Below are 17,101 nucleotides of genomic sequence, written 5' to 3' on the forward strand. Positions count from 1 at the left end.
TTTGTCCTGTACTGAATGTAGAACCTTTCCTAAACAAGGAAAATATCTCCCCCAATGTATTATGGAAGAATATATATATTGACTTATTAGTTTAATAAGAAGCTTCCACAGATAAGCAAGGAAAATAAGAAATTCATTTCTACAGTTGTCTTCCTTGACTTATGTATTACCAGTCACTTTCATAAAATTAATCACATTCATAAGTGCCTTCAGAGGTGCATCTATTTGTCTTTAATTCTGACAGCATTTGCAACAAAAACACCGTAATTTGAGACCATGGCTCACAACAGAAGAGTAGTCAGATTCTTTCTAAAAATTATTACTGAATATGTCATTGCTATGGAATCTATAACTCAGCGTAGAATCTTTTTGTTGCCTTTCACACTTTCCTGACTTGAAATATTCATTGTCTTCAAATTTTATTAATTTATCCCTGAGTACTTGCTTATGATTTGTTTATTTCCAAGCTAATTTTGCATGTATTCATCCCAATGTATTTTAATCAAAACCCAAGTCTCATACATATAAAGACTGTCTCCTATGCCAAGCTATCTGTAAATCAAAAAGCAACTATATATTTTTTATGGAAATGATTTATGCAAAACAGTCATTTGATCCAAAATAATAGTCACATGAGAAAGAAATAACAGAGAAAGAGGCCTGAGAACACGTGGCTGGAACACAAATGTAATTAAAATCAGCTTTTATTTGTCAGACTTAGAAACACAAAACATACATTCACAAAAATAATCATAAAATATAATGTCCCAAGGTTCCACTCAATTTTATCCCATTCCTTTCTGAGGAACACATAGATGTGAAGAAAAAATTAATTCAAGACCAGAAAAAATGTGAAAGAATGTGTAAAATATAAATCATTTATTTGAAACATTCAATTGCTGACCCAGTCAGATTTATTTAAAGCAAAACACCACCTCCTGCATATCCAATTAATGGTTGCCATGGAAAATAAGAGTTCCCACTACACTGCCTTATTGCAATATGCATGGCAATTGAAAGTATATCACTCAGAATATTTCCATAATGATATTAGCTGGTCTATCCAGCATCAGACAATTAATTTTGTGAAGCATCAGGTGTTCAATATTTATACTCATAAAAATTAAATACAAATAACACACAGAAATAGCTTTCTTTATACAGCAACATCATGCTTCCTCTCATTAAATATTTTCTTAGCAATTTGATTGGGATGAGAGACAGGTTTTTGATAAGATTTCTGTATGAAATGGCCACGATCTCTACAATATTATAATTTCTGAATAACAGCTAGTTTTAAAATGTGTTCAGGTAAAGAGAACCTTTCATTAAAAAAAAAAAAAGTTTTATTAATAAGCCTATATTGGCTTGTAAATATGGTCCTCAGCAAAATGCAGCTTTACTTCATTCTGTGTTTTTTAAAGGTTTTTCTACAGAAGGACCACTGGGTTAGGCAGCCTTAGCACTGCCAGATTTAGACTGAAATGAATGGGAATAGTTTTCTACCTCAAAAGAATCACGTTAATGAAAGAGCCATCTACAGTGAATCAACAGGAAAAGTAAGGGCCATTCTGAACTTCTTCCTCCTCTTTCAGCACCAGTATATTTAAACTGTTGTGATCCAGAGCTCAAAACTTTCCCCTGAAAAAGGTTTTAACAGTACCCTTTTAAGTAGCACATAGTGGTCTTTGCTGTAATCACTGGCTGACTCACAGTAGAGTTCAACCTGGAGAGATAACTACCTCTAGGACAGAGCTCTCTTTTCCAGGCTATAAGCTAATCTTTTAGTGGGACTCATTTTCTGTCTCTGTGAAGCTGGGTTGTGTGCTGAAATGAATGCTGAAAATAATCCACTCTGAAGAAACCCAAAGAAAAAGAGCAATCAAAACTAACTGGTTCTCTTCAGAGAGAAACCCTTCAGAGAGGCTGGGATCATAGAGATCAACGTTATGCCCTTAGAACTGTTTCTGGGTTTCTGGACAGTAATAGTTTAAATCCATGAGTAATTTTGCAAGAAGGTACTGGATCTCTAGGCAATTTATTCTCTTTGAAGTGAGGAGTTTACTTATTACATTACGGAATCATGCTCCTTCTTCAGCTTGACCTTTCAATGGAAATGCCTTTTCATAAGAAACCTTAGTCTTTGAAATGATGTCAATCTCCATCAGCCTAATAAGGAATCTAATCAAGAGGAAAAAATAGTAGAGTGATTTTGCTGAAGAGCTAAGTGTAGAGAAGAACTCTGCTGAAGGACCAATAGCGAAACTGAGGAACCGGTAAAGTGGGAAAAATTAATTATTAATAGCAGCAGCAGTAGTGGCAGTAATCCTGCTTTTCTTCCATTTGATAAATTTTTAAGAAAAGCTGTCATGTATGTGTATGACAAACAGAAACCATTTAGTCTCTGCATCCAGACTTCAGAGTTGGTCATTTTATATATATATATATATATATATTTTTTTTTTTTCTTCCTGAAAGTGTTCCTATGTCTAGATTGTTTCCTTTGTTTATTTGTTTTGTTTTGTTTTTTCCTTATCCATGGGATCACTTTGATAGACAGCTTGTAGTATAGTTTTACATGAGAAAATATGATCATAATCTTTTTTTTTTTTTACATATCTAAGGACAATCCTGTGAAAAAAAAATGAAAATTAGGGCAGAAGCATTGAAAGGTTTCTCCTTGGTATGAAATGCAACTAGTAGCATAAAATAGTAGCACAACAAGCTCATTAAACAATCATAATCTATTTACAGGAAAATAAAACACAGACAATGTAATATAATTTGATTTTTAGATTTCTGACTATCCTTGGTTTTTGTAAAAAAAAAAAAAAAGAATATGTCAGCAGTCAAAATTAAGGCTCAGTGCAAAAAACTTCATCTCATAACACTGTGCTTGGATGTAAAAAAAAGCTGAAGCTGGCTCTAGGCAAGAGAAAAAGCTGAAATATATGGAGTCATTCTCAACATTTTCAGCATAAAATTTTGCAATGTTTTTGCTTCAGTCTTTTGGCATATACTGTAACCAATATCTTCATTCAGCAATATCCAGCAGTTTGATGGATCAGATTATTCTTTAAATGAAACTAATTTTGCTTGCAGTATCTTCTACCACACCAGCTGTTATTGTTATCACCATCATCATCATCATGATCATTATCAACATAACTATAATTACATTTAGAAAGATAAATCAAGGGAATGCAGCAGTGGAAAGATGTAGTGCCAAGACACGGAGCTGTCCTTTGTTTCTGAGCCTTACCCCTGTTCCTGTATTGCTGTCTGTGTTGTGGCAGTTCACTGCATCATGTTATTTAGTGTCTTTTGATTATGTTTACTAGATTTAATGGTGATTTATTTTGTTTCTCTTATGAAAGGTATAAATAAACAACATGAAATTATTTATTTTCTACATGAAGCTGAGAATCTGTTTTGATTGTATGATTAATGCTCTTTTTGAATTTGCTTCTTTCTTTAAAAAGGGAACACCTGCAACTCAGTAGATCCTCCTATTATTTCCATGTAATTTGTCTAGGTAAATACATGTTAAAAGCCAAATATAGAAATAGAAAAAGACACTCTATTCCACTGAGTACTAATTGGGTATTTCTGAAATAGTAGATTCAGTAATTTGGTCTGATGACCTTTTGAGGCTAAGTATCCAGATAAATTAACATTAACATAATATGCTAGTTTGGGAAGAAACTGTAGAAAGAGAAAGGAAGGGAAAAATGTTTTTAATACTATAATCTGCTCTTCACCTCACATCCAGTAACTATACACATATAATCATTTGTCCATTTATAGGTAGGTAACGTGAAAGTAGCTACAAAACTAGAGCACCATTGAAATTCACATTTCTGAATTCATAGTTTTAAATGTCATTGCAAATGTGAGTTTAGTAAAACTTACAGTCTGAATCCCTGATTCTCATTATCTCCAAAGGAAACATGAATATGAACATGAATGTCTGCCAGTTAATAAATAAATAAATTAATTAATGCACATAAAATATAAACCACCCAATCTCCTGTCTAGTCTTCCCTGTCGGTTTTCTATTCTGAATATTAAATGATTTTGTTGAGGCAAAACAATTGTAATTCTGAAGGAAATTATTAGAACATATACTAGTTTTGTAAACTTCAAAAAATTCAAGAGTTGCTATCTTTTTGATCATACAAAGTTCTATATTAATGAAAAAAATTACTAATGATTATTTTTTAAATATTTCCCCTCACCACTTTACTACTACTATTACTATTAATAATAATAAAATAAAAATTAAAATAGTTTTTATAAACTGAACAACAACAACAAAACAAAAAAAAAGTCAAACCTCTAACCTTCAACTAGTATTTCTTAAATACAACAGCCAGGTAAGTGTCCAGTCAAAGCACCAAAATGCTTTGGAAATACAGGCTTGTTTCCAGAGGCAAGACTAAGTCTTAAATCTTAATATGTCATGAGTCTGAAGACCCAATCACGTATTTAGACTGTGTTTAGACCTCAGGCTTGTAAAGTGGCAGGCTATCCTCTAACAGTTATCTTACATTCCCAGATTCAGACAGTCCAGACAACAGGAAAATTAAAAGCGTAAGTCTTTGGGGTCGAGAACAATTGCTAGTTTTCTTCACGATCTCCAAGAACAAAGCAGAACTTAAAGACAAACTTTTTCATAAGTGGAAATAGAAGTGGAACTCCTGCTAGTCTTCTGTTCCTGTGATAACTTTGAGACAAAACATATTCCTTAGCTAGCACTCTGCAGTTCTGTAACTTCAACTTTAGATATAAATATATATAATATTATTTATTTTTTGTTTTTACGTTTTAATGACTGTTTAATACTTACCTCCATTTAATACTTACCTCCAGTGCAAATGCTGACTAATCATGCACATCAGATCTTCATCTGAGAAACAGAAAATATTTCTTATTTAATACCTAGGCTTTAATTCAATAATGTGTTTAATGTAAATTTAACATACAAAGTTGTCAAGTGCTGAGGAGATTGAATTTATGTTTACACATTTTCTTGAAAAAGGATTAATTTATGTAAGTAATTGTTGTTAAATGTTGGCCCTAATTCTCCAGAAAGTGTAGATAATGATTCACCGGCACATTTCTACTCTTCTCTTACTCAGCCATGAAGAAATAACATTAAAAGCTGTCTTACGTCTGTTCACAGAAGGGTATCACAGTGATAGGATGTACTTGGGTTGTAAGCTGTTACAGTAGGGATCGTAGAGCTATCTATTACTATCTGTAGAGTAATAGATGAAAAATGCAAAAGGTTTCTCTCATTGACTATAAGAAAGGCCTCCTCCTGCTCATTTTAATTTCTTCCTTGCCCTTTTTTATTATCTTCTTACAGCCTTTAGGGCTTTTCCTGCTGTCAAAAATTAAAAAATACCATTATTTATAGCACCAGAATAAAAAAATAAAATAGGGATAGGAACTCCTGGGCATGCTAATGGATTTTTCTCTTTTTCATTTAAGCCTTTTCAAACCATTCCCTAAAATCAAATTTAGCTACATGAGTTAATGCCTCGCTAATATGAGGAATTGTCTTCTACATCACTACAGCCCCTTTGCTGTGTGAATTGTCTGGTCTTCAGAGAACTCTTTTAAAGACCCCTTTTTATCCCTTTCTTAGTTAATGAAGTTATTGTTAGTAGGCAGTTAAAAATCATTTAAATACTAATTACAAATAATGCTGGTAAATCTACTGAAAAGAACTAAAAGGTTTTCTTTAAAAATGAAAAAAAAAATCAATAGGAAGGTGACTGGTCTGAGTGGATCATCCATCTATTAACATCTGGATAATACCCAAAATGGGGCCACAAATTGATTTGCCAGCAATGACTTTCCAAAGTAATCTGATTGAATTCAGAGAGGGAAAAATTAAAATGAAGGAAGGAAGAAGTGCACTATCTGTGTTTAATCTTCAGTTTCATCAGAAATCGATTAACTAGCTGACTTCAGGTCCAAAAGAATTAATTATACTCGGTCTCCGGTATAATTAACAACACTATGGCCATCTCCCAAAATATTCATTAAACAGTCAGCAACAATATGAAATTCAAATTAAAATTGGGAAAGAGATTAAATAGAAGTAGTCATCTTTAAAAAGAATCATACTACATCTGAGATGAAATCATTTAAGCAATACAAAATATGGAAATACATTTTGTGTTACATTTAATTATCATTAATTCCAGCACTGCAAGCTGGCAGCTATTTCAGGCTCATTACAGAGACTAAAATGGGCTGGAATTTTATTAGAAATCAATCCTCATTGGAATAATGGGAATATGATTCACACTTTCAGCAAGTTCAGTTTTAAAATCCAAGTTTTATTTTTAATTTCTAAGTTTAATTGAAATTATTTGCATTCTGAAGCTTACAGGTCATTAATGTCTTGAAAAACTAAGAAATAAGCAGCTAGCTGAGAATGGAAGGGGAAAGAACAGTGAGTAGAGAAGACATAACTTAAATACATGTTTTTGAATGCAAATTTTCCAAATTTCCCAAACCTTGAGCCTACATCCTGTTGAGCTGAATAATACTGCTATTAACCATATTGAATATATTAGTCAATTTCTGCATGTAAAATATACTCCCCCCCAGTAATTTTGCCTTGCTATATTTGTTATTATTCTGAATTTCAATACCATGTATCTAATAAATGGAATTAGTATAACTAGCATATAGATCCTGTATCCTCTTTGTAGTTGCCCTTAAAGTACAGTAGTACTGTGATGAAGTCTCCCCAAAGCTTCTTTTCTCCAGGGTGACAAAACAAAAACAACTCCTTCAGTCTTTCCTCATAGGGTGGGTTCTCCAGCACTTTGATCATCTTCATGGCCCGCCTTTGGACCCTCTCCAGTCTGGCCATGTCTTTTTTGAATTGTGGAGACCAGAACTGGACACGGTACTGACAAGCAATGAGTAGAGTGGGATGATTGCATTACTAGCTCTGCTAGTAATGCCCCTGTGGGTGCAGCCCAGGCTGTGATTTGCCTGCGCTGCTGCAACAATGCACTGCTGACTCATGTTCAGCTTATTGTCCACCAGGACCCCCAGGTCCCTTTCAGCAAGGATATTCCTCAGCCACACAGATCCTGGTCTGTACTGCACTCTCTGGTTATGTTGTCCCAGGTGCAGGAGCTTGCACTTGTCTTTCTTAAACTCCGTGCAGTTCTTGCTTGCCCACTCTTCCATCCTGTCCAAGTCTCTCTGTAAGAGAGATCGCCCTTCTGACACGTCCATCTCACCACTCAGTTTAATGCCATCGGCAAACTTGGTGAGAGTGCCTTCAATCTCCTCATCCAGATCATTTGAAGATGTTGAACAACTTGAGTTGTTAATTCAGTATTGATCCCTGTGGGACCCCACTTAAGAAAGTAAAAACTGAGTCAAACAACTGATCACCACCCTCTGAGTGTCACTTGTTAGACAAATTCCTACGATCTTGCAGACCACCCATCCGATCTGTATCTTGGCCGTTTGCCTAGGAGAAAGCTGTGGGAAACAGTGTCAAATGCACTGCAGAAGCCCCAGTGAACAATCTCCATTGCTTTCCCTAAGTCAACAGAAAATGTTATTTCGTTGTAGGTGATCAGGTTAATCAGGCATAATTTACCTTTCTTAAATCCATGTTGACTTTTCCCAATCACCTACTTCATTTGGTTTGTAGTATTTTCTAGGACTCATTGAAATTGTTTTCACTCCCAATCTTAGTTCAAAATAATAGATCATAACAATTAAACTCCCCTGCTCTGAATTATTTTGATTCCTAATGCAGATCTGTCTTTTGTTTATTATTTCACCCTTCAATCAGGCTGTATCAAAAATAAGTTTGCAATCATAGGGGAAAAAAACAAAACAAAACAAAAACCCTTTTTATTACTGAGGGAACATAATCATCCTGGATGTCAGTTTTTCTCTTCTTCAACTCTCTAGCCAGCTTTACTAAAGACCAATCCACTGGCAGGATTTTGTGGATGCATGCAACACTGAACTTTAGTTTTGGGAAGTATTCGGCCATTTAAATTTGGCCTTGTACTAGTTTCTGAACCTTCAGAAATTTTTAAAAGACTGCATATATTATATTGTATATATTATATATTATATTATATTATGCATATAAAGATATTTTATATCTGCATATAAATTTAGAAAAAAAAATAAAACTCTTTAGGAACTCACTCTCTTTTATCACTCTTTTCTTGTAGAAGAGCATAGAAAATGTTCAGGATATTTCTGCCAACTACTCTGTATTTAGCATCCAACTATTTATTTATTTATTTATTTATTTAAAATAGGAAATGGTAATAATTTGAAGAAACAAGCAGGCAGAGGACACTGTGTAGGGCAAGCAAATGTTGCTATGGAGCTAGAGGACAAAACAGTTTGTCAGACTGTGCTTAAGTTCTTTTCACTGAAAGGTTTGTATCTACCAAGGCAGAACTTTTGTTTTAAGAAGGGTCATTTTTCCCTCTCTCATCACAGGTCACAGGGAAGAAAGAAAAAGGACTCCATCAGGCATTTTCAAGCAAGATCAGCTTACAAGACTGAGATGAAGAGCACAATCAAAAACAAATGTCATTTGAAGATAGGTAAAAGCCGAAGAGCTATCAGGGCAGGAAACACTCTATCAGAAAGGAACAAAAATGCAACCAGGGCCACAGCCTTGAAGCTTGTAAGAACTTTACTCTCATTCTTCAGTTTGGAGCTAAAGCGAAAAGGCCTGTCTAAATGTTTGAGCATAGAAAATCATTATTTTCCTACACTCTGGTTAAAATCACAGTGCGAGCCAGCCAAGCATGAGCCAGTTCTGACTGAGATTTTTAGTGGGCCTGACTGAAGGTCCCTCAGGCTTTTTGGTCAGTGCAACATCCGAAAGAAACACAGAATAAACCATTATGCTTTATACAATCATGACATGTATGGGTGATTAACCAATATTGTCTCCAGCTTGAAGCAGTTTAGAGACAGACTAAAGACTCAGTGCTGCTTGCCTTTAGATTAAAGTCTGCTTTACTTAGGCATATGTGGATGCCACTGAGGCTTAGCAGCAGTGACTAACAAGGTGGGGGGGGGTCTCACAGAGACATCTAAGTTCATCTTCTGTATCAGAAGGATTCCATGTTGGCTGCATCTATAGGCCTTTAGGGTCACTTTGAATTAATGATGAGGCTCACGGGCAGGTGCACAAATGACATAAGTCTTGAGGGTGGATAGGGATCTTTGCTTATGCTAGTGGAATTGTATTTTTTTGATTCATCGCCTTCTGGATACTGCTAAGACTGAAAAATTATATTCTGTTTGTAAATACAATCCTCTAACTTTCTGGAATAAATCTAGTGTCGTGGCATCCAATTGGGTTTATAAACAGAAAAAAATCACAGGGCAAGTTGTGGGCAATTACAGTATTTCCTTTTAAAATATATAGAAATATAATTATATTGTGAAATACTAATTGAGAAGCCTGGTTTTTAAGGCAATGTCAATTTTATGTGCTGTAGTAAGATAACTGAGATTTGTCAGTAGCAATATAATTCCAGCTTGTAGCAACTTGCTAAGGACAGCTTCAAACTATGAACAATGGGGAAGGGAGGCAGTCCAAAAATGTGAGAAAACAAAGCATATAATGCACCAGGAACAAGGGAGACCTCATAAAGAACAGAGTAGGGATGAAAGTAGCCCAACTCAAGTATATCTACATGTATCCAGGGAGCCAAACAGGAGAAACTAGAACTCTATGTGCAGTCACAAAACTGCAATATCACTGGGATAGTTTTGATATGGTGGGACAGTTCACACAACTTGAGCAATTTATTACAGACTACCTACTCAGGATGAAAAAGTGGACAAAGTCTTCTTTAAACAAACCATGAAATTCTTTGTACCACAGACCCTGATTGTCACAGAGATCTGTAATCTTCCTGACAGCTCCTGGAAGGTTTACAAGGAGGAACCCACATGCATTGGATATAGGTGGCAATGCACTGACAGCTGGGGAGTTGCAGGGAGGTCTCTATGAGAAGAGGCCAGCGTTGACCTGTTCCACCTGTTCCACACAGACAGATCCATCTGGCTACAATGGACACATAAAAGGACACAACTGAGCCCAGCAGCCATCTTTCTGGTGCCTCTGGTAAAACATATTTAATGAAGGTAAAAATGCAGCATAGGGCAAGAGCTTGCATCATTACACCTAAAATAAAAGATTAAACAAGAAAAAAATGTAGGACCATAGCTGGATGGGGCAGGTGATTTAGTGACTACAGACACAGTTAAAGTTGAGGTTTCCAGTTTCTCTGTTTTCTCTTGCAAGGTCTCCAAGGCCTCTTTGATTGGTGAGAAGGTTCAAGGATGAAAACCAGCAGTGAACATAGATCAAGTGTGGGTCATAGATTATTGGAGAAACTTTACCCTTACAAGTTCATGAGACATGATGGACTGTATCCAAGAGTCATGAGAAAGCCGATTGTTCTCTATCATTTTTGAAAGGTCTTGGAGAGCAGAGGAAATCCCTGACAACTTGAAAAAAAGGCAAAGGTGTTGCACCTTTCTTCAAAGAAGGTCAAATGGGTGATCTGGGTAACTACAGGCCATACCTCATTTTCATCCCCAGAAAAAGTCATGTAGTGAGTATTCCTGGAGCATATTTCTGGGCATCCAAGGCAGAAGGTAACTGGAAACAGTCAGCATGAATTGACCATAGGTAAATCATGCCTAACAAACTTGACTTCATGATAAAATGACTAGATGTGTGGATGAGGGGAGAACAGTAAATGTCATTGCTTTCAACTTCAGAAACGTGTTCAACACTGTCTTCCACAAAACCCTGATATGTAAGTTGGGATGATTACAGTCTGGATGGGTGGACAATGAAATTATTAAAAAAATGGTTGGATGCTGGTGCTCTCAAGGTCACAGTTAGTGGGTTGTGCTCTACTTGGAGGCTGGTAGCAAAGGGAGTACTGTAGGGTTGTATCCATGGATATGTCTTTTTTAACATCCTCCTCAATTACCAATAAGAAGCAATGGGATCCTCGTTTCCCCTTCTGGTCAGCACTTGTTAGACTTCATTTGAAATGCTGTGTCCAGTTTGCAGCCTCCCAGTACAGAAAACACGTTGACAAACTGAAGAAAGTTCAGTGCAGTGCACTCAGGACTGTCAGCTCTGGAGTGCTTGCCTTGGGAGAAGAGGCTGGGAGACCAAGTTTAACTCAGGCTGGAAAAGATATGGGGCACCTAACAGCAACCTCCCATTGCCTACAGTAAAGTTATTGGGAAGATGGATGAAGCAGTGCATGCAGGCTTCAGAGAAGTGCATGGTAAGGAAACAAGAGACAAGGGGCATAAATGGAAAAATAAATAGTTTTGTATTGGATGTGAGGAGGATCTTTTTCCTCAAAAGGACATTTGGATAATGGAGCATGTTGCAACCTCTGCTGCCTCTGTCATTGGAGATTTTCAAGTTCTGAACAACCTGGCCTGACCATAGAGCTGACTGTCCTGTAAGCAGGAGGTTGGACAAGAGAACTCCTGAGGTCCTTTCCAACCTGAATTATCCTATGATCCTATCATATGAAATGCAGCACAATGTACTCAGCCAAGTAGAAGGAAGATCAAGTATGACCCTAAGAAAATAAACACAAAGACTACCATCCTTCTATACATCTGTTGTGTTTTAACCCATCGGGCAGCTAAGCACCACACAGACGTTTGCGCACTCCCCCTTCTTCCCCTGCCCCCCATTCCATTGGATGTCCTGTCCGAACCAGGACAAGATCTGAATTAATCTTTGTGAGAGATTTCTGTTTCTGGGAATGCAAATATTTTGTCTCAGCAATTATCCTGGAATGTGAATAAATTATGAGATTATACAGGGAGGTAGCCAAGAACTCAGTGAGATTCATCTGTGGCTCAGTCTTGAGAGCAAAAGTTTCTTGAGGTTCCCACATTGCACATACAACACAGAGACATTAGCCATATGATTTCTTGTATTCTTTCTTCAGAGATGTTTAAAACAGCTTTTTAGAGAAGATTCCATTCCTTTAACAAACTATGAAAATGGTGATCAAGTGATAACTTCTTGTGGTTTTACCTAGCTGGGCAGCTGAACACCAAAAACACTCTTTCACTCCCCCTTCTTAAAGAGAAAGGGGGAGAAAATATGATGGAAAGGGCTCAAGGTAGAGATACGGATGGGGAGATCGCTCAACAATTATCGTAACAGGCAAAACAGATTCAGAATATAGAGGTTAATATAATGTATTGCCTATCACTAGCAAACTAGAACAATGAAAACCTAAAAGCAAACTAAAAACATCTTCCCCCCATCCACCCTTTTCTACCTCCTCCCCCTGAGCAGAGTGGGGGAACAGCGAATGGGGGCTGTGGTCAGTCTGTGACACTTTCTCTCTGCCACTCCTTCACAGTCACTCCCTGCCCCTGCTCCACGTGGCGTCCCATGGCTCTGTACCACGGGGTCCATCCGTCAGGAGCAAACTGCTCCAGCACGGGTCCCCCACGGGCGGCAGCTCCCCCCAGACCCCCTGCTCCTGCGTGGGCTCCTCTCCACGGGCTGCAGCTCCGGCCCGGGGCCTGCTCCTGCGGGGGCTCTCCATGGGCCGCAGCCTCCTCCAGGCCACATCCACCTGCTCCACCGGGGGCTCCTCCACGGGCTGCAGCGTGGAGATCTGCTCCGTGTGGGACCCGTGGGCTGCAGGGGGACAGCCTGCTCCACCAGGGGCCTCTCCACAGGCCGCAGGGGAACTGCTGCTGCACGCCTGGAGCACCTCCTGCCCTCCTGCTGCACTAACCTTGGGGTCTGCAGGGCTGGTTCTCACTCCTCTCTCCCAGCTGCTGTTGTGCAGCATTTTTTTTTTTTTTCCATTTCTTCAGTCTGCTCTCCCAGAGGCCCAACCACCATTGCTCACTAGCCCGGCTCTGGCTAGCAGCGGGTCTCTTTTGGAGCTGGCTCTGATCTGACATGGGGCAGCTGCCGGGCTCTGCTCACAGAGGCCATCCCTGCAGCCCCCCTGCTACCAAAACCTTGCCATGTAAACACAATACATAACTATATTAATTGATGTGATTGTGATACATAGAAGTAGATCTCAGCTGAAACAATGTTTGGGAGTCTAGATGAAAGCTTTATTCTTTTAAGGAATTGTCAGGGCTGCAAGTTACAGCAAAATGAGTGGTTACCAAGATCACGGAATTGCACGTTCAGACATTTATACTATAAAGACTTCAGTGTAAATAGCAATTTCCTCCACTTTGCTTTTTGTTAGCATTAGAACTTCCTCTGCCTGTTAAAATAATCTGCTGACATTTACAAGAATCTTGTAATTTAAGCATTGGAAATTCAGGGGTCAGGAAATTACAGCAGCAAGCCTGTCCTCAAAAGGAAAGTATGCTCTACTACGCTACTGCAGTGGTTTTGTGCAAAGACTTTTCCATTCAAGTCTAATGCATAATTCATTGCAGCATTTGAGAAACCTTCCCAGGTTTAAGATAAAGTCTGTAACACTGAACAATAAACCAAACTTACTGGACCTCCAGAAGTCTTTTTAAAATGCTTGTTTCACAGAAATTTAATTAGATTGATTAGGATTACTGAGCTGTGCATCTGAGATTCCCCTAAAGGCCTTTCATTCTCATGAGAGTTTTCTACAATAATTAAACTCTAGCAGGACACTCAGTTGGAACTTTTAATAGTCACCCTTACAAACTAACGAGGGAGAGGAGAATGTTGAAGATATAGGTTCTGAAAGCAATACAAGCAGAAAAATACATTCTTTGAAACAAGTAAATGACCCAGGAAAGGAGAAAAAGAACGCTTTTTTTTTTTTTTTTTTTAATATTGAAAAGGTTGTTGAAATATCCTTTAACAGGTAAGTTGTACATATATTAATTATTTGGCCAGACTCTCCTTCCTTGAACACTTATTTGATTTAATTAATATGTCACTAAAACAAACAAACAAACAAACAAAAATAATTAAACCCTTCCCCAGTGCATTTATGAATTTAACTAGAGAGATTAAAAAAAATAAAATCATACTAAGGTCTTCGAAGAGGTCTTCACAGTTATCAAGAAATATTTCTGGGATGTCTCAAGCCAACCACAGACCACATATTTTTGAAATTATTTCTGTCTTCAAAAGATTTACAAAGACGACTCTCTTATTAATTCAGCTTTCAGCTGTGCTCAGGTCTACAAGATTCTGAGAATACAAAACTCTCTGCAGAAAGTGTGAGAAAATAAGTTTCCATGAAGACTTTATTTAAATAATCTTTTCTAATGGTAATTTACATGTACATGTGTTTGTGTAGACATAACTACCAAGTTATTAATACACTCCTTCATCATGGGTTAATATTGGAATTAATGTATGGTTTAGGTAGTAGGACCTTTCAGTTTCCCAAGGGCATCTTTTAAAATGGATGTTCAAAAGGTGAAAATCTGACTCTATTTAATGCACTAGGAAAAATGATGAGGTGTTTTGACTGTCTACATTAACAGTTCCTAAAATGGAAGGATGAATCATAACACTGGATTTCTTTTTATTATTATTATTATTAATTATGAGAGAAAGAAAAAGAGAGAGAGAGATTGCTCAAACATTCTTACAATGCAATATACTTATACTTACACTTTTCTCACACTTTTCTGTAAGTCTATATATTAAAATTAACACTATGCAGAATCATAGAGTCATTAAGGTTGGAAATGACCTGCAAGATCATCTGGTCTAACCATCCCACTACTACCAACATTACCCACTAAATCATGTCCCTGAGTACCACATCCAACTTTTTCTTAAACACTTCAGGGACGGTGGCTCCACAACTTCCCTGGGAAATTCCAATGCCTAACTGCTCTTTCTGAGAAGAAACTTCTACACATTGTCTCTTTTTATTGTAAATTTACCTTGCTATAAGAAAAGAATATTGCAATTTGATTAATGTTGATAGCATGAAATAAAACTGCTGAATGAATAAGAATAATCTCTGTAATTCAGTCAACAGCCTAAAGCAGTAAACGTAGCTTGTGAAAACAATATTTTTGCAGTGTCATACATCTTACATAAAGACGTATCAACAGCATACATCTTCTTTAATGTATGGTTTTGAATATATCCCCCTTAATCCTTTCCATTTCAGGCTTCTTTCAACACTAGGTAAAATCAGTCACATTTTCATGGACTTGGTAAGGAGGCTTGGATAAGGAGACATGGACTTGGACAAGGAGACATGGACCCGATAAGGAGAAAATCAGGACATCACAGATTTTCACTGTGTGACATTTGTTTTGTAGCATTGGTTATACTAGTTCCCAAATCTTAGTTAACCACAGAATGATTGCATTGAAGTGTCTGTAAAGCAACATAACAGATTTTATTTATTTATTTATTTTTCTGATGGGGTTTCATTCTGATGTATCAGATGACTCTTTCCAATGTGGTACTATATATCTTGGGAGCCTGAAGTAATCCCAGCAAAAAAAAATATTTCTCTTATTTTCAGTCCAGCTTGGACAGAAAAGCACAGTTATGAAATTCCCTTGTGATTTTGTTTCAGTACTAATAAATCATTTCAAAAGTCATGTTAAAAGATAAATCATCAGGTGCATTGAACTTAAAGAATACACAATCAACTTTGTGCACTTCAAAGCATACAGGACAACAAATAATGAAGTGTGTGGAAAATATTTTAATTGTGCCAACTTTTATTTATTTATTTATTTTAGCAGATAGTTAAATATTTGCTTCATTTTTTTTTTTAATAATTTATTTCTGCATTTTAATAAATAACACCTCCAACAGGTTCATGTCAGTAGTGGCTATAATTCTCAGCTAAGCCAGCTCCATTTGTTACAGCTAGAAATGAGAGATCAAGAAGATTCCAAATAGCCTAGACAGCAGGAGCCTAGATGAGTGTTTCATGGTAGTATAGTCAGGCAGGCTAACCTTGCCAAGATCTTCAACCTCGGTAGGGCTGGAAATTTTATTAACGCTTTACATGGGCAAATCTCAGGCTCAGAAAGGATATGTGAAAGAAAACCCTGGAAGGTTCTCAAGCTCTGGAGGCTGTGTGTTTGAAGAGCAGCTAGCTACTTTATATAGTTAGCCCTGAATCTAGTTTAGCTGTATTAGCTCCCTTTTGTAAGAGCTGTTGTTCTTCCTCTTCTGCTATCTCATGTAGGATACAGAGTAGCTTACTGAAATCAAAATGCTGTTGATCTGACTAACCTTGATAATTATATCGTGGCATGGTAACCTGAAAGTGTATTTTGCTTTGTCCTATCCTGCACTGACTGTGTGCATGTAGAAGGTGATGATGGGAGGACATAATACACACTGCCAACAGCACCACCACCTGCACACATCAGAGAGAGAAAATTCATTTTTCAGTATCACATCCTTGCCACTGAAGACTCAGAAGTCTGAGTATTTTATCATGAGAAAAGGAGTGTAATAGTTATTTCCTAATCATTTAATTAAGCTAGTCAAAATGTTTACATCTTTTTCATATTCTTCCTAAGTTAATTCTTCTCTATCCAAACCAGGATCTATTCTGTATCTTTATTACCCACTGACCAACACCAACAACTCCTAGTCAATTCAATTGACTTTGCAAGCTGTGCATTAATCATCAATATGAGGCATTACACTACTTCTAAGTAGTTATGGTTGCCATACTTGTATATAATATATTCAAATTGACAGCAATTTCTGGTATACTTGCCATTGTCTCTGTGATTGTCTTCATCCTATAGAACAACAGCTGTTGTTGTAATGCAATAACAATCATCTTTACCTGCCTGCTTTATTCTGATGTTTAAAAGGCTGTTTCTTGTCTCCTTTCCCACCATCCTCAGCATGTTGATCATATTCAACTAAGTACACGCAACCTCTCCTGCTTACCAAAATGTTCCACCTCATCTGCTCACTACTTTTTAAAGGGGCAACGCAGGACTTTTTTCTTTTTTTTTAACTAGTTTTGGGGGGCAGCCAGATACTATGCAGCACCTCTAGTGATCTGAAAACCCAAACTCCTGGAACATCCACAAGGTTGTT

General features: G+C 37.1%; 1 long non-coding RNA gene across 2 annotated transcripts in view; it reads left to right on the plus strand.

Annotated features, from left to right (window-relative positions):
- The window catches only part of LOC308189050, a 522,677-nt gene extending 507,416 nt beyond the window's left edge, over window positions 1-15,261 (plus strand). Inside the window, exons 3-4 of one of the 2 annotated variants that reach the window (XR_013945981.1) lie at window positions 8,512-8,701; window positions 10,340-15,261. This is a non-coding gene — a long non-coding RNA (uncharacterized lncRNA). The other variant, XR_013945982.1, reaches the window with a different exon arrangement.
- Window positions 15,262-17,101: the final 1,840 nt, after the last annotated feature.

This window comes from Anser brachyrhynchus (genome assembly GCF_964034855.1).
Source record: "Anser brachyrhynchus genome assembly, chromosome: 2".
In the NCBI taxonomy this organism is placed as follows: domain Eukaryota; kingdom Metazoa; phylum Chordata; class Aves; order Anseriformes; family Anatidae; genus Anser; species Anser brachyrhynchus.